The sequence below is a fragment of the Convolutriloba macropyga genome, chromosome 1, assembly GCF_964194025.1.
Source record: "Convolutriloba macropyga chromosome 1, txConMacr16.3, whole genome shotgun sequence".
NCBI classification, from domain to species: Eukaryota; Metazoa; Xenacoelomorpha; order Acoela; family Convolutidae; genus Convolutriloba; species Convolutriloba macropyga.
Window position 1 is genome coordinate 52,931,678 of NC_134468.1, and position 27,622 is coordinate 52,959,299.

At 36.2% G+C, this 27,622-nt stretch overlaps 1 protein-coding gene across 1 annotated transcript in view; it reads left to right on the top strand.

The window, feature by feature from the left end:
• The first annotated feature begins 454 nt into the window (after positions 1 to 454).
• The window catches only part of LOC142340305 (GRIP and coiled-coil domain-containing protein 1-like), a 93,702-nt gene continuing 66,534 nt past the window's right edge, over positions 455 to 27,622 (top strand). The window contains exon 1 of the mRNA XM_075390883.1: positions 455 to 468. The gene's annotated coding sequence lies outside the window, so the exon portion shown is untranslated. The remainder of the gene's footprint in view (positions 469 to 27,622) is intronic.

The window sequence follows — 27,622 nt, forward strand, 5'->3', positions numbered from 1 at the left end:
GCATCTGCGTCTGTGAATGATTTATACTGATACGGTTTTGTTTATGCTGATACGGTAATGCTTTCTGCTGATACGGTTTTGTTTGGGGGGTTACTAAAGCACCTTACTTTTCGAATGTAAGCCGAATAAAGTTTTCCAGGTCAGAGACTTTATTTAAATTGCCTACTAGGGATATTCAGAAAAAATTACAGAGTTAAATGAAATTAATTCTGAAAGAATAAAATATGAGAAGGTGTTGAGAAATCAGAATAAAACAATGAGAAACTGCTTTCTGAAATCCGGAGCCTAGTTCTATCAATGTTCCATCCCTTGAAAATAAAGAGTTTTATAGCCAGCGACTACGACGTTTACAAAACTATAACATTTTTTCCTATTGGGTCTGACGCTGACCCCGATGGCTTGGCTCCTCAAGTTTTGAAAGATCTTGTGTGTAAGTCGAGAAAAGTTTGTTGAGATAAACTTATTAAATTGTTTCAGGGGAGCCCTCGGGCGATGCTTTGACTCATATTGTTGAAACAATGAAAAACAATTTTGTCAGCCAACTGAAAATGACATTGAAGATGGAAGCCTTCATTTCATTGTGTGCACGGGTAAGAAAAAGGCGCAATCGTTGTGTTTTATGGACACAGGTGTGGCTAACGAAGAAAATACCTAGAAAATTTTGACTCGACCTTTTCAATGTGGGTTTTCAATGGGTAAACAGGCAATCGAAGTATCGAAGCAATTATCATCGCAAACCCCGACTGGTGCCTTTCATGCTGATTCGTTAGCGCACTACGGTAGGAGGGATAATTTACGAATTTCAGGAGTCGTTGAAGAACACAACGAAGATGTGTAACAAAAAGTTGTCGACGTGGCCGAGCAAATTGGGGTTACAATAGAAAACGCCGACATTAGTGTCTGCCATCGCCTTTCAACAAGACTGCCTTCGCCTTCCAACAAAAAGAAATGGACCCAAAGGTATAATTGTGAACTTTGTCAGGTCACAAACTAAACATTTGGGCACGGGAAATAAGAAGAAGTTGAGAGAGATGGTCAGCAACTTTTCATTAATGATGACGTAACACCATAGACAGGGAAGGTCAGTTAACTTATTGGACAAAACGAAGAAGTTAAGAGTGTGACTATGGTAAATGAAAAAAAATCGTGTATCTGAAATCTTCTGATAAATTTGTATTCAATAACTTGTTTGAATTATATAAAAGGGACAGCGCTCTATTTGATGAGTGTATGAACCAGCGTTTTTGAAGACCCCTATTGCACCCCCAAGAGTGCAATGTGTTTCGAACAACAAAATCAATCTTAGCAATAAATTGAAAGTTTCTGTATTTTACACTAACATAAGGTCACTAAATAAAATTTTCGATGAACTAGAACAAATCATAAATGATAGAAAAGACAAACACACTGCGATATGTCTTTGGAAACGTAGTTGCCGTCTGATCGCCTTTAAAGCCCTATAAATTATCCGGATATAATTTGGTAATCTCAGAAAGCAGGAACAAAAGAAACGGTGTTTCTAATTGTGTTGATGAAACGGTAGCATATGAAGTCATACCGACACTGTTTCACTTCTTTAACTACTGGATGTTTTAATATCAAATATGTAATACTTTGCTGTATCTACAAATCACCATCCACTAACTATTATGATTTTCTAAAAGATTTTGAAAAACTTTTTACATGTCTATAACGAAATGACTTAAAATGTATTATTTTTGGTGATTTCAACATTGATTTACTTCAAAATATTGAATTTGTTGACGAGTACTATGCAATAGTTACACAAAATGGTTTCACTCAACTTTAGACTTCCCTACGAGAGTAAAAGGTACCGCCACAACGTTAATCGATCACGTGCTTTATAATAAAGGAGTTAATTTTGTTGAATGTTGTATTAATTTTCCAAGCATTACTGATCATTATACAACTAAAAATGAAGTTGGAAATATGACAATCAGACGGTATCCATTTTGATTTCCGGAACCTACTAGCATCTAAAATAAATAGTTTGCATTACGGTGACTGTCCTCCAGAGTGTACAAGGAACCTTGTTAAAATTATAAAAGAGGCGATAGACGAAAGTTCTTTAATAGAAACAAAAAAGAATAAAACTAAAAAGTGTCCACGGGTAAATAAAATTTTAAAAAATCTTTTTACAGAAACAAACCATTTTTTTCAAAAAGTTAGTCAAGTACCTGAATTCTAAAATACGAACTAAAATTGTAATGCAAAGAAATAAAGTAAACAAACTTTTTCGCTTAAATAAAAAACACTATCTCTGTAAAAAAAAAACTCAAAAACCTATTAAACTGTACGCGATCGTTTTATAAAAAGTTGAGCTCAATTAGTGGAAGAAATAGCATTGATGATACAATATCGATTGAAGATGAACATGCAACTACTATTGAAAATGATCACGAAGCCGCTGATTGCTTTAATAATTAATTTTGTTCTACTGATAAGAAAATTAATAGCCCAATAGAAACACCAATATAGAAGATTAACATAAGTCCAGCAAATAACCCAAAATCAATTTATCTTTTCGATAGTACCTATATAAGCTTTCAATTTGTTGCAATTTTTTATGTTATTAAAGCAACTGGGTTGGATAGAATTCCTGCTAAGGTTCTAAAACTTTGTGCTAATATCCATGCGTATCCTGTCTCATACTTAGTTAGTCTATCCTTTACAGAAGGCATTTTCCCTGACTGCGTGAAACATTCACAAATTTGTCCAATACATAGAGCTGGATCAAAACTCTTCTTATTGCATTGAGCAAAATTTCCGAAAGCGCAAAGTTCAACCGTCTCTATAATTTTTTTCATCATGAAAATGTGTTATATAAAACACGAATTGATTTCCAACCCCAATGCTTTACAACAGACGCCCTGTTTCAAATTACAGAAAGCATTCGTTTTGTGCAAAAGAAGCTCACCTGCAGCATTTTACTTGACATTAAGAAAGCGTTTGACACTATCGATCATTCTAAACTCCTTCAAAAACTTGCTGAATATGGTGTTAGAGAAGTTGCATTAGAATGTTTTAAATCGTATCTGACAAACAGAACCCATTGCGTTAAATAAGGCAATTACCTATCTCAATTAGAGGTCATCATATTTGGTGTACCACAGGGTTCTGTTTTAGGACCACTGTTATTTGTTCTTTATATATATGATTTGCCTCTCTGTTGTGACCAATTAGAAGCGTATATGTTCGCAGATGACTCAGATCTACTTTTTGAACCCAATAGGTTAACTTCTTATGCATTGAATGATGAGCTCAATCAGATAGCGTCATGGTTTGCGGAAAATGAGCAGTGTTTGAATTCTTCTAAGACATAAATAATAATTTTTTCTAATATTAGTTTTGATGTGACTCTGAGCAGTAAAACTTTACATGAATTTGAATTTGTAAAATACCTAGGTTCTTTTCTTGATTGCGAATTTAAATATGATTGTCACATAAGGGAATTTGTTAAAAAGATTTTGTCTCAAATTTTTGTTCTTAAGCGATTGAGAAAGTTTGTCACAAATCAATTTTTGCTTGTTTATTGAAAAAAATATATACAGTCTTTCATGTTGTATGGTTTGTGACTGTACGGATGACACTCAGAAAATAAAATGATTCAATTATACGTATTTCAGAAAAAAATTGCAATAAACGCTGATGTGAACACATTAATGAGTATTATTCGAAAAGTAAAGTGTTATCAATATACGAAATTTACCTAAAAGAGCTCATAAAGTACAATTTGATCTATGTTCAAACTAACAAATAACTAAAAATGATTCTAGCAATACTACGTTTTGTTTTACAAGATTGAACACAGCCGTTAAACTTAAAGTGCCTAAGATTAAAAATAATGCTAAAAAAACTCACTTACGTACAGACGTCTGGTTTTGTACAATTTTGTGTTAGATCAAAATGCTATACCACCCCTTAAATAAATTTATCTGAATTTGCACTTAAGAGATTAACAGACCGTATAATGAATACAATATTTTTAAATGAAAATGTTTTTGAAAGTCTGTTCATGTAATCTATATTTATTACTGAGTTATATGTTATTGATTCACTGTTTAACACCAAGGACATTCCTTTGCAACCTCTTGGCTTTGGAGGGTCCACTTCGGTGCTGTATTTTATATTTTGTAAGATCTTCCTGTAAAATTTTTGATTATGCATCGGAGAAATTCAATTCATTCATTCGATTGCAAAACAACAAAGTCCCAGAAGACATTAGACCGTTTTTCTTTGGAGCCAAATTAATAGCGTTAGTTAAAATAGATGGTGGTCTTCGGTCCATTTCGATAGGCAACACCTTGAGGAGATCTAATGCAAAGTGCGCGGGATCAATAGTCTCAGATAAGCGAAAGAAGTAATTGGAAATCCCAAGATGGATGTGGCACTCGCAAAGAAGCAGAGATCGCGGCCCGTCTTGTGTGTAAGTCGAATGGAAACACTGGGCTCGAGCTTTTGAAAAGTCTAAAAAACTGATGAATGTAATTCAAAATAACAAAGTCCCAGAAAACAATAGGCCGTTTTTCATCGGAGCTAAATTAATCGCGTTATTTAAAAATTAACCGCATTATTTAAAAGAGACAACGTTTTGTGCAACGCCCAAAACTGCTCTAGGGCCATATGGAATTCTCAACTGGATTCAATGCAAATTTTGAATAAACTCTGTACCATGGTGTTTGCGTAAGTTAAAATCTCTGTGAAAGTGAGAAACTAGAATTTTACAAGTGTTAAAAAAGATTGTGTTATACGGCCCATTGCGACAGGCAACACCTTGCGGAGAGTGCAAAGTGCGCTGGATCCACAGTCTCAAGTGAACGATAGGAATATTTTGAAAAAACCCAAGAAAGATGTGGCAGTCGCAAAGGAGCACAGATGGTGACCCATTTATGTTATGTCGAATGGAGGCGCTGGGCTCGAGTTTTTGAAAAGTCTATCAAAATTGGGGAATGTAATTGCAAAGAAAAAAAAGTCCCAGAGAACATTAGACCGTTTTTTTGGAGCTATATTGATTGTGTTAGTTAAAAAAGATGGTGGTCTACGGTCCATTTTGATAGGCAACACTTTGAGGAGATCTAATTCAAAGTAAGCTGGATCAATAGTCTCAGATAAGCGAAAGAAATAATTGGAAATCCCAAGATGGATGTGGCACTCGCAAAGGAGCAGAGATCGCGGCCCGTCTTGTGTGTAAGTCGAATGGAAACACTGGGCTCGAGCTTTTGAAAAGTCTAAAAAACTGATGAATGTAATTCAAAATAACAAAGTCCCAGAAAACAATAGGCCGTTTTTCATCGGAGCTAATTTAATCGCGTTATTTAAAAATTAACCGCATTAGTTAAAAGAGACAACGTTTTGTGCAACGCCCAAAACTGCTCTAGGGCCATATGGAATTCTCAACTGGATTCAATGCAAATTTTGAATTAACTATTTACCATGGTGTTTGCGTAAGTTAAAATCTCTGTGAAAGTGAGAAACTAGAATTTTACAAGTGTTAAAAAAGATTGTGTTATACGGCCCATTGCGACAGGCAACACCTTGCGGAGAGTGCAAAGTGCGCTGGATCCACAGTCTCAAGTGAACGATAGGAATATTTTGAAAAAACCCAAGAAAGATGTGGCAGTCGCAAAGGAGCACAGATGGTGACCCATTTATGTTATGTCGAATGGAGGCGCTGGGCTCGAGTTTTTGAAAAGTCTATCAAAATTGGGGAATGTAATTGCAAAGAAAAAAAAGTCCCAGAGAACATTAGACCGTTTTTTTTGGAGCTATATTGATTGTGTTAGTTAAAAAAGATGGTGGTCTACGGTCCATTTTGATAGGCAACACTTTGAGGAGATCTAATTCAAAGTAAGCTGGATCAATAGTCTCAGATAAGCGAAAGAAATAATTGGAAATCCCAAGATGGATGTGGCACTCGCAAAGGAGCAGAGATCGCGGCCCGTCTTGTGTGTAAGTCGAATGGAAACACTGGGCTCGAGCTTTTGAAAAGTCTAAAAAACTGATGAATGTAATTCAAAATAACAAAGTCCCAGAAAACAATAGGCCGTTTTTCATCGGAGCTAATTTAATCGCGTTATTTAAAAATTAACCGCATTAGTTAAAAGAGACAACGTTTTGTGCAACGCCCAAAACTGCTCTAGGGCCATATGGAATTCTCAACTGGATTCAATGCAAATTTTGAATTAACTATTTACCATGGTGTTTGCGTAAGTTAAAATCTCCGTGAAAGTGTGAAACTAGAATTTTACAAGTGTTAAAAAATATTGTGTTATACGGCCCATTGCGACAGGCAACACCTTGCGGAGAGTGCAAAGTGCGCTCGATCCAATGTCGCAGCTCAACGAAAAGAATATTTTGAAAAAACTAAAGCTGGATGTGGCACTCGCAAAGGAGCAGAGATCGCAGCCAATCTTTTCCGAATCACACTTGAAAAGCCGTCTCCAAAGACGCATGTTTTGCTTAAATTGGATTTTAAAAATGCATCTAATTTGAACCGTGAGATTATGTTAAAACACATGAATGCTGTAGGCCTTTTGCTATTTCAGCATACATCAAGCCTATTTCCTGATTTAGGGCAATAGAATCGTCACATCTAAAGACGCAGCAGGGGGATCCTGGAGCCCCTCCCTTTTTTGCAGGGAGACAATTCAAGTATTTTTGAATGATATGCAGTCGAAAATATTGAATGGTACTTCAGATGATTGAAATTTAGCCGATGACAAAACTGTTTTGAAGGATCTTAGGCGGGTTATGAGCTCTGAAAATATCTTGGTTTGAGTCTAAATTTTGCTAAGTGTGAGCTGTTTTTTGGGAAATCCTACTATTAAGCAGCACAATTCTTCAACAATTTCAACAAAAGCGTCAGGGTATAAAAGTGACAGTTAAAACCAGATAGTTATTTTAGGTGCCCCGCTTGGAGATACAATTAAGCGCGACCTTTTGTATTCCAAAATCGAAAAACTTGAATAAATATCAAACACTGTTGAGCATCTAGACGCACATTATGGTTTTATTCTTCTGCCAAATTTTTTTAACATGCCCAAATATTTGTAGTTTTTGAGAACAAGTATCTGTTCTGCTGAAAAACACCTACTGAAACAATATGATGATATTTTGAAAAAAAAATTCCAAGCAAAGTAACAAATGTGTGTTTCACTGGTACGCGGTTCACTCAATCAGTTCTTCTGTCCTCACAGAGTGGTTTAGGTGTTTCTTCTGCGCAACCACTTGCTCTTCCCGCTTTTTTAGCTTAAGCAGTAGGCGCCCGTGAAGCACTGGAGCAGCACTTTGGAGAGGAGTTCGAAGACAATGAGTTGAATTTTTGTCTGGAAGAGTGGTTCGCAGTAACAGGAACCCTTGACTCACCAGACAACGAACATCTGAAGAACTGGTCTAAGATTATATATCCAAAGGTTCTTACCGATTTGTTGCCTGAGTTAGGTGAGGACGGAGTGAAACGGTTAAACTTCTATCAAAAAAAATTTGCGTCACAATGGCTAAATGTAATACCTTGCAAAACCTTAATCTTACGTTTTCAAATCAAAAGTTGAGAATATCTGTAGGGCGCTTCGCCTGGGTGCATAAATTTGTGAGCCTCACTTATGTGTGTGTGTGTGGTAAAAAAGTTGAGGGCTCGGTTTTGCTTGGACTTTCTTCTGTAAGCAGTGCAGGAAGATTCTCACGTCACGCTTTGAACCACCTATTTAATCAAATTTTAGTCTCTGTCCGTGTTCCATCTGTCTTAGAACCAACTCATCTCTACAGAACCGACACAAAAAGACCTGATGGTATGACTCTTGTACCCAGGAAACAAGGCAAACAAAATTTGTTGGATGTAACGATGGTGGATGCTTTGACTCCCAGTCGTTTGTCTGCTCGCTCGCCTGGTAACTCTAGATTTGCTGCAGCGGAAGCCGAGGAAAGAAAGAATGGTAAGTAAAAAGGCATTGTTGAAAAAGATTATTTGTTTCAACGTTTCGCGTTTGAAGTTCAGGGGTCTGCGGGACCGTCCACAGATGAGTTTTTGAAGGACCTATGCAAATCCCTCTTCACTATGAGGACTGAGCTTAAAGCCGGTAGTTTTTTGAAACAGAGAATCTCCCTTGCAACCCAAATAGCTAATGCTGCTTGTGTATTGGGTTTTGTTAACAGCAAAACGACATTAGACAAAATTTTTTTGTTATAATGTTTTTCTGAAAATGTGTTTTCAGCTGATGTTCGTAGCGCAGCTGTTTTTTTAATTTTGTTGGACGTTTCGCCTGTCACACAATCTGTCACTGTTACATTGTTATCGTTGAATTCCTTTTCTGTTATTGAATTCCTTCTTTTGATTTTTGATTTGGCCCGGGCTTTTTTGATGACAATTACTTTTGATTGACTGTAGTGCCTGACACTTCTCATGATACTTTCTGGACAGTCTGATTTTTAATGTTACTGACATTGAAGTGTTAGTTAAAAATCAAAATCTGACTTTTGAATTTCAAAGATTGTTCTGGTCCCTATTAATTCAAATGTTGTCATTCACAACAAGTAAAGGTTAGCAACATATAAGAAGGAAAGTAAAAAGAAAAGCCTATTCAGCAAAAGAAGGCAGTTTACCTGGGATTTCCAAAAAATTTGGAATAAACGTTGAATAAATTTTGATGTAATAGATGTAAATTAAAATGTTGTAAATGTTATTTGAACTGTAAATGGTTTCACAAGTTTGTTGTTATTTTAATTCAATTCCTAGAATTCAGTAGTCTAAGACACTTTGTAAATAATTTTATTTGATCGTTAAATCTGATGATAAACAAAAAGTTTAAAAAATTTCTTTTTTTAAATCAAATTAATTTCTAATTGACAAATTTTTTCTGCAGCTTTCTCCATCACGCGGTAAAGAGTGTTCAAGAGAGTGAAAAGTAGGTTTTTCTGAAAAAAAAAATAACAACAATCCCTGGACTTAAATTCAATCCCAATACAAAAAATTGGATGAAAAACGCACAGTATCTTCAGGTCAGGGATCGATTGAGCACAAGGACTGACAAAATTGTGTGGCATGATCTAATGAACAACAACTTCTTAATCCAAAATTCGAATAACTACAGACCAAGTAACGTAAATGAACTGACAAACTACTTGACCACGATAATAACAACTTCAAACCGCTGATATACTGCAAGCGCACTGGAAACCTGGCGTTTTCAAAGCGTTGTTGAGCGATGGGATACTAGTTCTGAGGGTTACAAAGCACTTGATGTCGGATGAGGAAGCAAAAGACACACCTGGGAGACTACAGTATGCTCCATCAGGAACCAGCACGTGAGATCAAGTCAATGGACATTGTTCTGCACCACAATGGAAAGTTGAAAGCTCTGCTCAAAATGAGAAACGGGAAGCGGGAAATAACAGAAGAAGGTAAGCGCAAAGGCAAGACTGGTAGAAACAGCACAGAACGAAAGTGTAGCTCCTGAACAATACGGCTTCGTTGCCCTTTGTCCTTGAGAAAGCTTCCGTGATGTGCAAAATTCTACCCCAACCATGGCTCAGATTCACTCTCAGGCATAACAACTGTTCAAAACGATACCTAAACAATGTACAATCTTCAAATAAACTAATAAACTGTAAATATTGAAAAGATTTTTTGCAGAACTGTAATAATAATGATATCATTCCGGATTATTTGAAGTTTCGAATTCCCAAAAACGAAGTTGTTCAGAACAGGCAGTGCACAGATTTCAGCTTGAATTCTTAAGGAAAAAAATAAGTCACTCGGAAAATGTGTATAAACTGACATTTAGCATTTTGCCTCAACTAATGAAACATGGAAAGATAAGTGGCAATCCTTTGATGTAGATTTTAAGATGAGCAAGATTGTTCAAAGAAAAACTTGAGGAAGATAGGGGCATTCTGACCGAAGGGTTGAAGAAGGAACTTTACCATCAATTGTGTACAGCATTAGAAACGAAATGAGATATCATTCCAAATTGATCAATAGGAGAATAAACGACAAATTGGCGAAGCTATCTGAGAGACAGGACAGGCCTTTGCGGAATGGATCTCATAATATTGTTGTTACATTGCATGGTGTTGAACTGCCGAAATTTGTCCTGGACGTCTTATCATTAGATCCAAAGCATCAGGTCAGAGACAAATTTAATGAAGTGCACTTCCTTGCGGATGTAGACAGATTAGTTCGTTAGTTGAAGGCGAACAACACTGATGTGAAAAAGAATGGTCTGCTAAATGGTCTAGTACGCCAAGAAGGTACTTGAGACGTCAATGAATAGAAGGGTTTAAAATGTAAAGGATTTTTGAAAGATCAAAAACTACCAGCTGTTCCATTTGATAAAGTTTGTGGTTTTTGTGTTATGAAAGAGACGACCAGCTCTCATAAACTAAATGAAATGTTTACTGTCAGTCATTTGGAGGCTTGTAATGGATAAAATGATGATCTAACAATAAAAGTTGAGAAACTGACAAATAGCAGTTTGCGTCATGTAATGAAACAGGGAAAGGTAAGTGAAAACATTTATCATTTTTTCAAAACAACTGGATCGCGTTCGGCTAGGCTTTATGGACTTGCTAAAGTATATAAAAAGGGCACCCAGCCCCGGCCGTACTGTCAATACCCGAAACCAGTTACGAGAACCTCAATAAACTTCTGCCTCCTTTTTTCCAGAGATTCCAGGTGCAAATATTGAGACTAACTCAAAAGAGGCCAGAGACGCTTCAGAGGCCAACAAACTGGACGAAGATGAGCTAGTGGTATCTCTCAATGTTAAATGTCTGCGCACCAATGTACCAGTTGAGGGAGCATTTGAAATTGCTCATAATGAACTGAAATCCAGTGATGAGGTTCCTGAGATTCCGAGGTCAAGTATGATGATCCTCTTTAGACTAGCCGTAACGAATGTTCACTATAAGTGTAGTAAAATGTGGTACACTCACTCGGACGGCTTAGCATTAGGTGCTTCGCTGGCGGTAATTTTGGCAAATTGGTGGATGACATCTTTTGAAAAATTCTTTCAGAAACCAAATGAGGGCAGGGAGAACAAAAATCCTGGCATAAAGGGAATGTGCATTGATTGTAACCAACGCGTTATTTTCCGAGGTAAAAGAGTCGATTGCAAATCATGCGAAAACTGGTTTCAAGCAAAATTCCAGATATCACTGATTAAAAGGAAATACAGGAAATTGTATGGACCTGTTCGTATTGTGCGGAAAAGGTACAACAGAGGACACACAGGAATTGAAATTATTCAAGAGGTATCTGAATGACATGGCGTGCACTGTCAATGTGAACCCTCTAGATTACCTTGAGTTTGCAAATTCTCTTCACAAAAACATAAAATTCAATCTTGAGACACCCAATGGTTTTGAAGACCTGGCGCTCCTAGTTCTGAAAATAAACGTAAACGATAATATAAAAACTAGCGGTCAACGGTATCAAAAATTGACTGATACAGGCGTAATCCTCAATTTCCGTAGCTGTTCACCGTTACAGCATAATAAAAATGAGATTCAAGGGTCTGTGCATAAGATTTTTAATGCGACCAGTAACTGGCAACCTTTTGATGTAGATTTTAAGGAAAATCAAGAGATCTGGACTGAAAATCAATATCCAAATGAGTAGTAATCCAGTATTGTTAATGAGACGTTTGATAAAATAGTCACAATAGCAAAGGTCACAGAGGTCACAGCCAAGCCCCCCCCCCCCCCAACAAAAAAAGAAACAACATCTCGACACAACTAAAAGTCTCAACAAAAGTGAGAACCAATCTTTTTTGTTCAATAGAGAGGTATTTTCACTCGAAACTTTGCAAGTAGACTGAAAAACTAATGCAATATTCAGATCATTTTCGCAACGAGAAAATTAAGAACTTGCTTGCCCACCCTGAAATCATCTTTTGCTAAGAATCTGAAATCCCATGTGGTTAATAAGGTGACATTTACTGGATGCAGTTCCATCTATTTTGGCCGAACCACTCGACATGTTACCACTAGTATTTAGGAGCATCGAAAGAAAGATTCCCCAGTGGGACAACACCTCGTTGAATGTTAAGGTACAGCGCATTGAATGAGAGTTTTTAGATGCTAGTATCGGAGTTGGAAAACTAATAAAAATGGAAGCGATCTACATCAAAAAGCTAAAACCGCAACTAAAAACGCGCGATTAGTACCGGGGACGGGGATTGATATTGAAGTATTTTTCAAATAAAAAGTTTGACTTTTGATTTTCAAAATTTATTCTGGTATCTGTTAATTTGAATTTTTGTCAACCGGAACAAGTAAAGGATAACAACACATATGAATGAAAGTAAAAAAAATTCAAGAAAAGAAATTAGTTTACTTGGGATATTCCAAAAATTTGGAATAAAGTTTGATTTAATTTTTATGTAATAAATTAAAATCAAATGGTTTCAAAATTGCGCTGTTATTTTACCTCATTTCTTAGAATTCAATAGTGTAAGACAAGTTTATACACTTTGTAAATAATTTTTTTAATCGTTCAACATGACAACGAACGCCATTTTCAAAAACTTTCTTTTTTTAAATCAAATTAATTTTTAATTGAGAATTTTTCACTGCAGCTTACTCCACCATGTGGTAAAGATTGTTGAAAGCGAGAACTTCTCAAAAAAATAACAGTCCCTGGACTTGCTTTCAACCACAATACAAAAAATTGGATGAAAAACGCACAGTATCTTCTGGTCAGGGATCGATTGAGCACAAGGACTGACAAAATTGTGTGGCATGATCTAATGAACAACAGCATCTTAATCCAAAATTCGAATAACTACAGACCAAGTAACGTAAAAGAACTGACAAACTACTTGACTACAATAATAACAATTTTAAAGCGCTGATGAACTGTCAGCGCGCTGGAATCTGGCGTTTTCAAAGCGTTCTTGAGCGATGGGATAATAGTTCTGCGGACATTAGTTCTTAAACTACGTAAAGTCTTCAATTAAACTAATAATTTGTAAATATTTAATAGATTTTTTGAATAGCTGTGATAATAATGATATCATTCCGGATTTTTTGAAGTTTCTAATTCCCAAAAACATTGTTTTTCAGAACAGGCAGTGCGCAGTTTTCAGCTTAAATTCTTAAGGAAAGAAAAAAGTCATGCGGAACAGGGCCGTAGATTGTTCGAAGAAAAACCTGAGGAGGATAGGGGCATTTTGAGGAGAGAGATGAGGAAAGAACTTTTACCATCAATTGTGTACAGCATTAGAAACGAAATGAGACGAAATTTGTCAACCCGAACAAGTAAAGGATAACAACATATAGGAATGAAAATAAAAAGCTTTTTCAGGAAAAAAATCAGTTTAATAGGGATTTTCAAAAACTTCGGAATAAAAGTTGAAATGATTTTGATGTAGTAAACGTAAATCAAAATGTTGTAAATGCGATTTGAACTGTAAATAGTTTCAAAATTTTGTTGTTATTTCAACTCATTTTTTAGAATTCAATAGTCTAAGACAAATTTATACACTTTGTTAATAATTCGTTTTGATCGTCAAACATGATGATGAACGCAATGTTAAAAAAGTTTCTTTTTTGTTTAAATCAAATTGATTTTTAATCGACATTTCTTCTCTGCAGGTTTAATCTTTATAACAATCTGTTTCTGTTGGTGTTATTAATTGTGAAGTTTTTGAATGGTGACTCTATTTTGTTCTTTACAAGCATGTCCTACGTTCTGTTTTTAGGGATAAATTCACGGCCTACCTCCTAAAAAAAGAGTGTTCAATCAGAAGCTTTTCTCGGGGCCCATTTTTCAGTTCAAATACTCGTCTGTTTTTTTTATTCCGTATTTATCATATATAGTTCGGGCTTTCTAGTCTTCCATAATATTCTTTGACTGCAAAATAATCTTGAAAATGCCCTCCTGACCACACGTGTCTGGACGACAAATCAAAGAAACTGTTTTGAAACGTTTTAGAATTGTGGTGTTTTTCGCCCCTTGAGGCAGGAACAGAAACTCATACGGATTTGGAGGACCACTGAAAGTGCTCTGTGCCTTTATTGCTTCCAGCCTCCTCTGGATGACATTTCTTGAAGCCTGTTCCGTTTTCAGCCTGCTTCTAAATTTTTTGATATATTCTTCGGCATTCTCCAGCTCCCGAGTTAAACACTCCTGCTCATCTACCAGAGCAACACATTCCTTTGTTTTGCTTTCTGCTTGGTTTTTGGCCTCTTCCAACTCCCTGCAGCTTTCCCATGCAGCTCATTCAGCTTCGTCACACTGATTGGAGCTCTCTTGACGATATTGGGGAGCTGAAGCTGCATCAATTGTTCTACATTTTTTATTGGACGTCACCTCGACAATCCGATAAACTTGGTGCCTGACCCTTGACTTAGCCTCATAGAGTTTGGGTAGATATTAACAAAAATCGTCAAATTTTGGTTCTGCCATTCCTACGTATTACAAAATACAATTAATCCAGTGTATCAATTTCAAAATTTTCTATTTCGGTAACAGATTTAGCTTTTTTCGCTCTTACAACAACAATATTTGTGTCACCGTCACACAGTTCAATTGTAGTCCATTTTGTTGTCATATTTTTTCCCTAGAACGTTGTGTGAGAGGATGAAAATACATTAAAACCAACATTGGATTAATGGGTTGCAGCGCAATTACAGGATTGGTGCCAGTGCGTGGCATATCGATTGACAGGAACACACGCATGACACAAATAACAATTTTTGATTCTGTTGGTGAAAAATTACGTTATTTGATTCTCAAGGTTTCATTTGTGTAATATAAGATTTTGTCTTTTGTTTCAAAAAGCTAATTTGCAGGTCAAATACCTATCGTTTCATTGGTTGAGTATCTTTGATGTTGTCGAGGTTGAAAATTTAGTTATCGTAAACATATTTAGTTTTGTAACTTGTTCAAAAGTATATTGTACTGAACACTCAAATGTACCTCCTTGATATATCAACATTTGTTCTTGTTCAGAGAGCTTTTAAAATATTACCAAGTTCCTTCAGTTGTTTCCCAGTTCAATGGACAAGGTTTCCATGACAATTTGAATATTTTAGCATTATTCATGGTGTCACTTTTTTGGATTGGTCCAGTCCACGTGATAGACATAGTTCACTCCTTTCTCATTGGCGCCTTTCATGAATATTTTTGATACTTTCTGAACAAACTCTGAGTCGCTTCCGCTACCAATTATCCCATTGAGTATTTCTTTAGGAGCGCTGAATTCAAACTCACCGAGTCTCGGTAATAACACTTTGTGTCCCTACCATAGTTATTGGCGGACTGATCCTTTCAAAAGCTAAAACGTTGGAATTATTTGTGTTTTCTCGCTGAGCTATGTAGCATCGTAATTCAAAACACATTTTGTAAGCGTAGTTATAGTATATGCTGCTCTGTACCAATTTTTGCGTCTGTAGAATTTTCTCGAAGTCATACCCCACAATCTCTAAGGACTGTGAAAAACCTAATGTGATTACCAATTGGAAAAAATTTTAGTTCAGCTCCAGGTTCCATTCCAATGCAAATTCCACGCCTTCTGCAGTTTGTCGTATCTCCTTTTTAAAAAAAATAAGTCATTATCAATTTTTTCTCTAAATCGTTATCTTTGAATAGTTTTTCAATTTCTGTGGTCTTGTTATTCCCGATGCACTTCTTATTTGAGATCTTCGTTCGACATTCATAAAGTAGAAGCCATGCTTCTATTTGCACATTCTTCGCCCTCACTTCGTTCGGTGGTTTCCGCCAGGCTATCCCGTTTGCTGTGTGGCTACTTTGAACGCAGGTATCTTTGTGATTCTGCTCTTGTCGTTTGTGTTAGTAGTTATTGATTCTCCTGTACCCCCACCAGTTGGTGTTTCAAAAAATTCCTCCTTGACTGCCTCATTGTGGGTTTGAGTACTAGGATTAATTTGACTATTATTCCCTTCAGGAAAAACTTCTCCTCATTTTGTGTCATTTAATTTTGGAGTGAGTACTTCAATTTCCACAATTTTTATCAGATTTAGCCTTTCGACAGTTAAAACGTTTGAAATGATCATAGTGGACCTTTGGTTGTTTTTTTGTTGTCACAATTCCAAGAACGAAAATGATCATTTCACGTATTATCTGTGGTCCACTAAAATGAAATTAATTTTCCATACTTTCCCGTTCTATTTCACGGCACGTTTGTAGTTCGTGCTTCAAGTAAACAGCATAATCACTCAAGTTGAGTAGGTTTTTGTTTGTATTGTGTGATACGTGCAAGATACGGCAGGGCTCATGATTGTCCGAAAAGTAGATAAAAAAGGCTGTACTTGGTCATAGAGTGAAATGATGATCTGTACGCCATCATTACTAGCGGAAAAAAATTGCTCCTGGTTTTTCCATGTTCACCCACATATTTTGCAAGATTTTCTTTAATTGTGCAATTAGTACGCTCTATCATTGCCTTTCCTTGAGGATGATGTTGTTGATGTCCTATTAATTCCCAGCTCTTTACACATGTTCATAAATATTCGTCATAAAGTTACTAATGCCCTTTTCACTATGGAGATTTGCCGAACAACCAAACGGATTTGCTCATAAGAATTGCTTCATACAATTTTGTAAACTGATCTCAAATTAACAGAATGTATTTGTCTCTACTGGCCTCCGGTAAAAGTCCCATAATGTCGAAGAAAATTTGCCAAAAAGGGTGAACTGTTTTCCAAGTTGTCAGGCCATGTATGTGTTTCTTGTGTGGCCACTTCTTTTGACAGTATTTTTTGCAAGAACTTACCCACTCGTAAACATCTTTTCTCACACTAGGCCAGTAGAACCGTTCTTGAGCCAGACCAAATGCCTCAGCCATACCAAAATGTCAGCATTTTTCATGGAGGAAAGGTGAAATTTCGTTTAAAATTGATCTTTGAATAACTATTTGTATTAAGTTGTTAAATTCGTAAATACGTTTATTTGTCTTAATTGGATAACTTTCTATTAGTAAGTTTCTGAAGTCAGTTCAGAAGTGCCCTGGAGGCTCCTTTGAGGGAGTTTCCCGCTCTCAATCCAGTTTTTTAGTATAATAAGTTCCGTTGGAATTTTTGTGATGTTCAACTCGTTGTTCTACAGAAATCCTTGGCCCAATGGAGCAAATGTTTTTGTCTTTTGTGTTTACTTGGTTCACTTGATTGATATCATTGACTGAAATCATTGATTGAAATAATTCTTCTTCATTCTGTAGGACTCTCGACAGTCTGCATGAAAAATATTCTTTCCGGCTTCGTGTTTGAATTCGAAACTAAACTGTTCGGGTTTCTCTATCCATCTGGCCAATATCCCGTCTGGTTCCAAAAAACTGTATATCCACGTGCGGACGCTATGGTCGGTAAAAATTAAAAACTTTTGTCCCAAAAGATAATTTCTAAAGAGTTGAGTTATTGAAACTATGGTAAAAACTTTTCATTTTGTTGCAGTGTAGTTCCCTTGAATTTTTCTGAGCGTTTTGCTGATGTATGCAAGAACTCTTTCTTGCCATTGCTGTCTTTGAGAGATAATTGCGCCAATGTCAAAGAGAGAGGCATCGGTTGTTAACGTATAGGGGTCCGTGTCATTCGGATAACCCCAAATTTGTGCTTTTGGTTGTGTTTGTTTTAGTTTTTCAAGTGCTGATTCACTGTCTTTTATCCAAGAAAAACGTTCTTTTTTTTCAATTGCCTATGAAATGGCTCTGCTTTTTTTCCAAAATCTTGTATGAATCTTCTATAAAAACCAAGTAGTCCTATTATAGCGCTCAATTCTTTTTTTGTTGATGGGTTCTTCATTTAACTGGCAGCTGCTACTCTTCGCAAATCCACTTCTACTCCTTTATTTGAAGCATTGTATCCAGGAAATTATTTTTTTGTGAAAAACTTACATTTTGAGTCTTTTATTTTCAAACCAGCGTCTTTAAGTCGTCCTAGTACAAGATCTACTAGGAAATTTGGAAAACTCCTGGTTCTGAAACCAATCCCATGAGAAGTCTCTTCCGCATGTAGAGTCCCATTGGAGTTACAAAAGCTGTCATGCTCTGCGAGTCTTCATCCAGCCCATTTGAAAATTTTATTCCGATGTCGAACCAATGTTGGAAAATTAAAAATTTATTTCTAGAGAGTCAAAAACGTCATTTGTTCTTGGTAACGGACCACTGGTTTTCTCGATTTGTTTGTTCAAAACTCTGTAATCTACAACTAGTTTGTACCTGCCATCTTTATTTTTCACCAATATTGATGGTGCTGCCCAATACGAATTGGATGGTTCTATTAGCTATGCATTCTTTTCACCTTCGACATTTTTTTCTGAACGGCTGTGCACCTTTGTTCAGTTTAATTTGGTGTTTAATTTTGACACAATATCCTAAGTCATCCGATTTTCGGGAGACAATTTGTTCATGTCTCATGATCAATTCCTGTATTTTCTCATTTTGAGATTCCGAGGTCAAGTATGATGATCCTCTTTAGACTAGCCGTAACGAATGTTCACTATAAGTGTAGTAAAATGTGGTACACTCACTCGGACGGCTTAGCATTAGGTGCTTCGCTGGCGGTAATTTTGGCAAATTGGTGGATGACATCTTTTGAAAAATTCTTTCAGAAACCAAATGAGGGCAGGGAGAACAAAAATCCTGGCATAAAGGGAATGTGCATTGATTGTAACCAACGCGTTATTTTCCGAGGTAAAAGAGTCGATTGCAAATCATGCGAAAACTGGTTTCAAGCAAAATTCCAGATATCACAGATTAAAAGGAAATACAGGAAATTGTATGGACCTGTTCGTATTGTGCGGAAAAAGGTACAACAGAGGACACACAGGAATTGAAATTATTCAAGAGGTATCTGAATGACATGGCGTGCACTGTCAATGTGAACCCTCTAGATTACCTTGAGTTTGCAAATTCTCTTCACAAAAACATAAAATTCAATCTTGAGACACCCAATGGTTTTGAAGACCTGGCGCTCCTAGTTCTGAAAATAAACGTAAACGATATTATAAAAACTAGCGGTCAACGGTATCAAAAATTGACTGATACAGGCGTAATCCTCAATTTCCGTAGCTGTTCACCGTTACAGCATAATAAAAATGAGATTCAAGGGTCTGTGCATAAGATTTTTAATGCGACCAGTAACTGGCAATCTTTTGATGTAGATTTTAAGGAAAATCAAGAGATCTGGACTGAAAATCAATATCCAAATGAGTAGTAATCCAGTATTGTTAATGAGACGTTTGATAAAATAGTCACAATGGCAAAGGTCACAGAGGTCACAGCCAAGCCCCCCCCCAACAAAAAAAGAAACAACATCTCGACACAACTAAAAGTCTCAACAAAAGTGAGAACCAATCTTTTTTGTTCAATAGAGAGGTATTTTCACTCGAAACTTTGCAAGTAGACTGAAAAACTAATGCAATATTCAGATCATTTTCGCAACGAGAAAATTAAGAACTTGCTTGCCCACCCTGAAATCATCTTTTGCTAAGAATCTGAAATCCCATGTGGTTAATAAGGTGACATTTACTGGATGCAGTTCCATCTATTTTGGCCAATCCAGCCGACATGTTACCACTAGTATTTAGGAGCATCGAAAGAAAGATTCCCCAGTGGGACAACACCTCGTTGAATGTTAAGGTACAGCGCATTGAATGAGAGTTTTTAGATGCTAGTCTCGGAGTTGGAAAACTAATAAAAATGGAAGCGATCTACATCAAAAAACTAAAACCGCAACTAAAAACGCGCGATTAGTACCGGGGACGGGGATTGATATTGAAGTATTTTTCAAATAAAAAGTTTGACTTTTGATTTTCAAAATTTATTCTGGTATCTGTTAATTTGAATTTTTGTCAACCGGAACAAGTAAAGGATAACAACACATATGAATGAAAGTAAAAAAAATTCAAGAAAAGAAATTAGTTTACTTGGGATATTCCAAAAATTTGGAATAAAGTTTGATTTAATTTTTATGTAATAAATTAAAATCAAATGGTTTCAAAATTGCGCTGTTATTTTACCTCATTTCTTAGAATTCAATAGTGTAAGACAAGTTTATACACTTTGTAAATAATTTTTTTTAATCGTTCAACATGACAACGAACGCCATTTTCAAAAACTTTCTTTTTTTAAATCAAATTAATTTTTAATTGAGAATTTTTCACTGCAGCTTACTCCACCATGTGGTAAAGATTGTTGAAAGCGAGAACTTCTCAAAAAAATAACAGTCCCTGGACTTGCTTTCAACCCCAATACAAAAAATTGGATGAAAAACGCACAGTATCTTCTGGTCAGGGATCGATTGAGCACAAGGACTGACAAAATTGTGTGGCATGATCTAATGAACAACAGCATCTTAATCCAAAATTCGAATAACTACAGACCAAGTAACGTAAAAGAACTGACAAACTACTTGACTACAATAATAACAATTTTAAAGCGCTGATGAACTGTCAGCGCGCTGGAATCTGGCGTTTTCAAAGCGTTCTTGAGCGATGTGATAATAGTTCTGCGGACATTAGTTCTTAAACTACGTAAAGTCTTCAATTAAACTAATAATTTGTAAATATTTAATAGATTTTTTTGAATAGCTGTGATAATAATGATATCATTCCGGATTTTTTGAAGTTTCTAATTCCCAAAAACATTGTTTTTCAGAACAGGCAGTGCGCAGTTTTCAGCTTAAATTCTTAAGGAAAGAAAAAAGTCATGCGGAACAGGGCCGTAGATTGTTCGAAGAAAAACCTGAGGAGGATAGGGGCATTTTGAGGAGAGAGATGAGGAAAGAACTTTTACCATCAATTGTGTACAGCATTAGAAACGAAATGAGACGAAATTTGTCAACCCGAACAAGTAAAGGATAACAACATATAGGAATGAAAATAAAAAGCTTTTTCAGGAAAAAAATCAGTTTAATAGGGATTTTCAAAAACTTCGGAATAAAAGTTGAAATGATTTTGATGTAGTAAACGTAAATCAAAATGTTGTAAATGCGATTTGAACTGTAAATAGTTTCAAAATTTTGTTGTTATTTCAACTCATTTTTTAGAATTCAATAGTCTAAGACAAATTTATACACTTTGTTAATAATTCGTTTTGATCGTCAAACATGATGATGAACGCAATGTTAAAAAAGTTTCTTTTTTGTTTAAATCAAATTGATTTTTAATCGACATTTCTTCTCTGCAGGTTTAATCTTTATAACAATCTGTTTCTGTTGGTGTTATTAATTGTGAAGTTTTTGAATGGTGACTCTATTTTGTTCTTTACAAGCATGTCCTACGTTCTGTTTTTAGGGATAAATTCACGGCCTACCTCCTAAAAAAAGAGTGTTCAATCAGAAGCTTTCCTCGGGGCCCATTTTTCAGTTCAAATACTCGTCTGTTTTTTTTATTCCGTATTTATCATATATAGTTCGGGCTTTCTAGTCTTCCATAATATTCTTTGACTGCAAAATAATCTTGAAAATGCCCTCCTGACCACACGTGTCTGGACGACAAATCAAAGAAACTGTTTTGAAACGTTTTAGAATTGTGGTGTTTTTCGCCCCTTGAGGCAGGAACAGAAACTCATACGGATTTGGAGGACCACTGAAAGTGCTCTGTGCCTTTATTGCTTCCAGCCTCCTCTGGATGACATTTCTTGAAGCCTGTTCCGTTTTCAGCCTGCTTCTAAATTTTTTGATATATTCTTCGGCATTCTCCAGCTCCCGAGTTAAACACTCCTGCTCATCTACCAGAGCAACACATTCCTTTGTTTTGCTTTCTGCTTGGTTTTTGGCCTCTTCAAACTCCCTGCAGCTTTCCCATGCAGCTCATTCAGCTTCGTCACACTGATTGGAGCTCTCTTGACGATATTGGGGAGCTGAAGCTGCATCAATTGTTCTACATTTTTTATTGGACGTCACCTCGACAATCCGATAAACTTGGTGCCTGACCCTTGACTTAGCCTCATAGAGTTTGGGTAGATATTAACAAAAATCGTCAAATTTTGGTTCTGCCATTCCTACGTATTACAAAATACAATTAATCCAGTGTATCAATTTCAAAATTTTCTATTTCGGTAACAGATTTAGCTTTTTTCGCTCTTACAACAACAATATTTGTGTCACCGTCACACAGTTCAATTGTAGTCCATTTTGTTGTCATATTTTTTCCCTAGAACGTTGTGTGAGAGGATGAAAATACATTAAAACCAACATTGGATTAATGGGTTGCAGCGCAATTACAGGATTGGTGCCAGTGCGTGGCATATCGATTGACAGGAACACACGCATGACACAAATAACAATTTTTGATTCTGTTGGTGAAAAATTACGTTATTTGATTCTCAAGGTTTCATTTGTGTAATATAAGATTTTGTCTTTTGTTTCAAAAAGCTAATTCGCAGGTCAAATACCTATCGTTTCATGGGTTGAGTATCTTTGATGTTGTCGAGGTTGAAAATTTAGTTATCGTAAACATATTTAGTTTTGTAACTTGTTCAAAAGTATATTGTACTGAACACTCAAATGTACCTCCTTGATATATCAACATTTGTTCTTGTTCAGAGAGCTTTTAAAATATTACCAAGTTCCTTCAGTTGTTTCCCAGTTCAATGGACAAGGTTTCCATGACAATTTGAATATTTTAGCATTATTCATGGTGTCTCTTTTTTGGATTGGTCCAGTCCACGTGATAGACATAGTTCATTCCTTTCTCATTGGCGCCTTTCATGAATATTTTTGATACTTTCTGAACAAACTCTGAGTCGCTTCCGCTACCAATTATCCCATTGAGTATTTCTTTAGGAGCGCTGAATTCAAACTCACCGAGTCTCGGTAATAACACTTTGTGTCCCTACCATAGTTATTGGCGGACTGATCCTTTCAAAAGCTAAAACGTTGGAATTATTTGTGTTTTCTCGCTGAGCTATGTAGCATCGTCATTCAAAACACATTTTGTAAGCGTAGTTATAGTATATGCTGCTCTGTACCAATTTTTGCGTCTGTAGAATTTTCTCGAAGTCATACCCCACAATCTCTAAGGACTGTGAAAAACCTAATGTGATTACCAATTGGAAAAAATTTTAGTTCAGCTCCAGGTTCCATTCCAATGCAAATTCCACGCCTTCTGCAGTTTGTCGTATCTCCTTTTTAAAAAAAATAAGTCATTATCAATTTTTTCTCTAAATCGTTATCTTTGAATAGTTTTTCAATTTCCGTGGTCTTGTTATTCCCGATGCACTTCTTATTTGAGATCTTCGTTCGACATTCATAAAGTAGAAGCCATGCTTCTATTTGCACATTCTTCGCCCTCACTTCGTTCGGTGGTTTCCGCCAGGCTATCCCGTTTGCTGTGTGGCTACTTTGAACGCAGGTATCTTTGTGATTCTGCTCTTGTCGTTTGTGTTAGTAGTTATTGATTCTCCTGTACCCCCACCAGTTGGTGTTTCAAAAAATTCCTCCTTGACTGCCTCATTGTGGGTTTGAGTACTAGGATTAATTTGACTATTATTCCCTTCAGGAAAAACTTCTCCTCATTTTGTGTCATTTAATTTTGGAGTGAGTACTTCAATTTCCACAATTTTTATCAGATTTAGCCTTTCGACAGTTAAAACGTTTGAAATGATCATAGTGGACCTTTGGTTGTTTTTTTGTTGTCACAATTCCAAGAACGAAAATGATCATTTCACGTATTATCTGTGGTCCACTAAAATGAAATTAATTTTCCATACTTTCCCGTTCTATTTCACGGCACGTTTGTAGTTCGTGCTTCAAGTAAACAGCATAATCACTCAAGTTGAGTAGGTTTTTGTTTGTATTGTGTGATACGTGCAAGATACGGCAGGGCTCATGATTGTCCGAAAAGTAGATAAAAAGGGCTGTACTTGGTCATAGAGTGAAATGATGATCTGTACGCCATCATTACTAGCGGAAAAAAATTGACATGGTTTTTCCATGTTCACCCACATATTTTGCAAGATTTTCTTTAATTGTGCGATTAGTACGCTCTATCATTGCCTTTCCTTGAGGATGATGTTGTTGATGTCCTATTAATTCCCAGCTCTTTACACATGTTCATAAATATTCGTCATAAAGTTACTAATGCCCTTTTCACTATGGAGATTTGCCGAACAACCAAACGGATTTGCTCATAAGAATTGCTTCATACAATTTTGTAAACTGATCTCAAATTAACAGAATGTATTTGTCTCTACTGGCCTCCGGTAAAAGTCCCATAATGTCGAAGAAAATTTGCCAAAAAGGGTGAACTGTTTTCCAAGTTGTCAGGCCATGTATGTGTTTCTTGTGTGGCCACTTCTTTTGACAGTATTTTTTGCAAGAACTTACCCACTCGTAAACATCTTTTCTCACACTAGGCCAGTAGAACCGTTCTTGAGCCAGACCAAATGCCTCAGCCATACCAAAATGTCAGCATTTTTCATGGAGGAAAGGTGAAATTTCGTTTAAAATTGATCTTTGAATAACTATTTGTATTAAGTTGTTAAATTCGTAAATACGTTTATTTGTCTTAATTGGATAACTTTCTATTAGTAAGTTTCTGAAGTCAGTTCAGAAGTGCCCTGGAGGCTCCTTTGAGGGAGTTTCCCGCTCTCAATCCAGTTTTTTAGTATAATAAGTTCCGTTGGAATTTTTGTGATGTTCAACTCGTTGTTCTACAGAAATCCTTGGCCCAATGGAGCAAATGTTTTTGTCTTTTGTGTTTACTTGGTTCACTTGATTGATATCATTGACTGAAATCATTGATTGAAATAATTCTTCTTCATTCTGTAGGACTCTCGACAGTCTGCATGAAAAATATTCTTTCCGGCTTCGTGTTTGAATTCGAAACTAAACTGTTCGGGTTTCTCTATCCATCTGGCCAATATCCCGTCTGGTTCCAAAAAACTGTATATCCACGTGCGGACGCTATGGTCGGTAAAAATTAAAAACTTTTGTCCCAAAAGATAATTTCTAAAGAGTTGAGTTATTGAAACTATGGTAAAAACTTTTCATTTTGTTGCAGTGTAGTTCCCTTGAATTTTTCTGAGCGTTTTGCTGATGTATGCAAGAACTCTTTCTTGCCATTGCTGTCTTTGAGAGATAATTGCGCCAATGTCAAAGAGAGAGGCATCGGTTGTTAACGTATAGGGGTCCGTGTCATTCGGATAACCCCAAATTTGTGCTTTTGGTTGTGTTTGTTTTAGTTTTTCAAGTGCTGATTCACTGTCTTTTATCCAAGAAAAACGTTCTTTTTTTTCAATTGCCTATGAAATGGCTCTGCTTTTTTTCCAAAATCTTGTATGAATCTTCTATAAAAACCAAGTAGTCCTATTATAGCGCTCAATTCTTTTTTTGTTGATGGGTTCTTCATTTAACTGGCAGCAGCTACTCTTCGCAAATCCACTTCTACTCCTTTATTTGAAGCATTGTATCCAGGAAATTATTTTTTTGTGAAAAACTTACATTTTGAGTCTTTTATTTTCAAACCAGCGTCTTTAAGTCGTCCTAGTACAAGATCTACTAGGAAATTTGGAAAACTCCTGGTTCTGAAACCAATCCCATGAGAAGTCTCTTCCGCATGTAGAGTCCCATTGGAGTTACAAAAGCTGTCATGCTCTGCGAGTCTTCATCCAGCCCATTTGAAAATTTTATTCCGATGTCGAACCAATGTTGGAAAATTAAAAATTTATTTCTAGAGAGTCAAAAACGTCATTTGTTCTTGGTAACGGACCACTGGTTTTCTCGATTTGTTTGTTCAAAACTCTGTAATCTACAACTAGTTTGTACCTGCCATCTTTATTTTTCACCAATATTGATGGTGCTGCCCAATACGAATTGGATGGTTCTATTAGCTATGCATTCTTTTCACCTTCGACATTTTTTTCTGAACGGCTGTGCACCTTTGTTCAGTTTAATTTGGTGTTTAATTTTGACACAATATCCTATGTCATCCGATTTTCGGGACACAACTTGTTCATGTCTCATGATCAATTCCTGTATTTTCTCATTTTGAGATTCCGAGGTCAAGTAAGATGATCCTCTTTAGACTAGCCGTAACGAATGTTCACTATAAGTGTAGTAAAATGTGGTACACTCACTCGGACGGCTTAGCATTAGGTGCTTCGCTGGCGGTAGTTTTGGCAAATTGGTGGATGACATCTTTTGAAAAATTCTTTCAGAAACCAAATGAGGGCAGGGAGAACAAAAATCCTGGCATAAAGGGAATGTGCATTGATTGTAACCAACGCGTTATTTTCCGAGGTAAAAGAGTCGATTGCAAATCATGCGAAAACTGGTTTCAAGCAAAATTCCAGATATCACAGATTAAAAGGAAATACAGGAAATTGTATGGACCTGTTCGTATTGTGCGGAAAAAGGTACAACAGAGGACACACAGGAATTGAAATTATTCAAGAGGTATCTGAATGACATGGCGTGCACTGTCAATGTGAACCCTCTAGATTACCTTGAGTTTGCAAATTCTCTTCACAAAAACATAAAATTCAATCTTGAGACACCCAATGGTTTTGAAGACCTGGCGCTCCTAGTTCTGAAAATAAACGTAAACGATATTATAAAAACTAGCGGTCAACGGTATCAAAAATTGACTGATACAGGCGTAATCCTCAATTTCCGTAGCTGTTCACCGTTACAGCATAATAAAAATGAGATTCAAGGGTCTGTGCATAAGATTTTTAATGCGACCAGTAACTGGCAATCTTTTGATGTAGATTTTAAGGAAAATCAAGAGATCTGGACTGAAAATCAATATCCAAATGAGTAGTAATCCAGTATTGTTAATGAGACGTTTGATAAAATAGTCACAATGGCAAAGGTCACAGAGGTCACAGCCAAGCCCCCCCCCCCCCAACAAAAAAAGAAACAACATCTCGACACAACTAAAAGTCTCAACAAAAGTGAGAACCAATCTTTTTTGTTCAATAGAGAGGTATTTTCACTCGAAACTTTGCAAGTAGACTGAAAAACTAATGCAAAATTCAGATCATTTTCGCAACGAGAAAATTAAGAACTTGCTTGCCCACCCTGAAATCATCTTTTGCTAAGAATCTGAAATCCCATGTGGTTAATAAGGTGACATTTACTGGATGCAGTTCCATCTATTTTGGCCAAACCAGCCGACATGTTACCACTAGTATTTAGGAGCATCGAAAGAAAGATTCCCCAGTGGGACAACACCTCGTTGAATGTTAAGGTACAGCGCATTGAATGAGAGTTTTTAGATGCTAGTCTCGGAGTTGGAAAACTAATAAAAATGGAAGCGATCTACATCAAAAAACTAAAACCGCAACTAAAAACGCGCGATTAGTACCGGGGACGGGGATTGATATTGAAGTATTTTTCAAATAAAAAGTTTGACTTTTGATTTTCAAAATTTATTCTGGTATCTGTTAATTTGAATTTTTGTCAACCGGAACAAGTAAAGGATAACAACACATATGAATGAAAGTAAAAAAAATTCAAGAAAAGAAATTAGTTTACTTGGGATATTCCAAAAATTTGGAATAAAGTTTGATTTAATTTTTATGTAATAAATTAAAATCAAATGGTTTCAAAATTGCGCTGTTATTTTACCTCATTTCTTTGAATTCAATAGTGTAAGACAAGTTTATACACTTAGTAAATAATTTTTTTTAATCGTTCA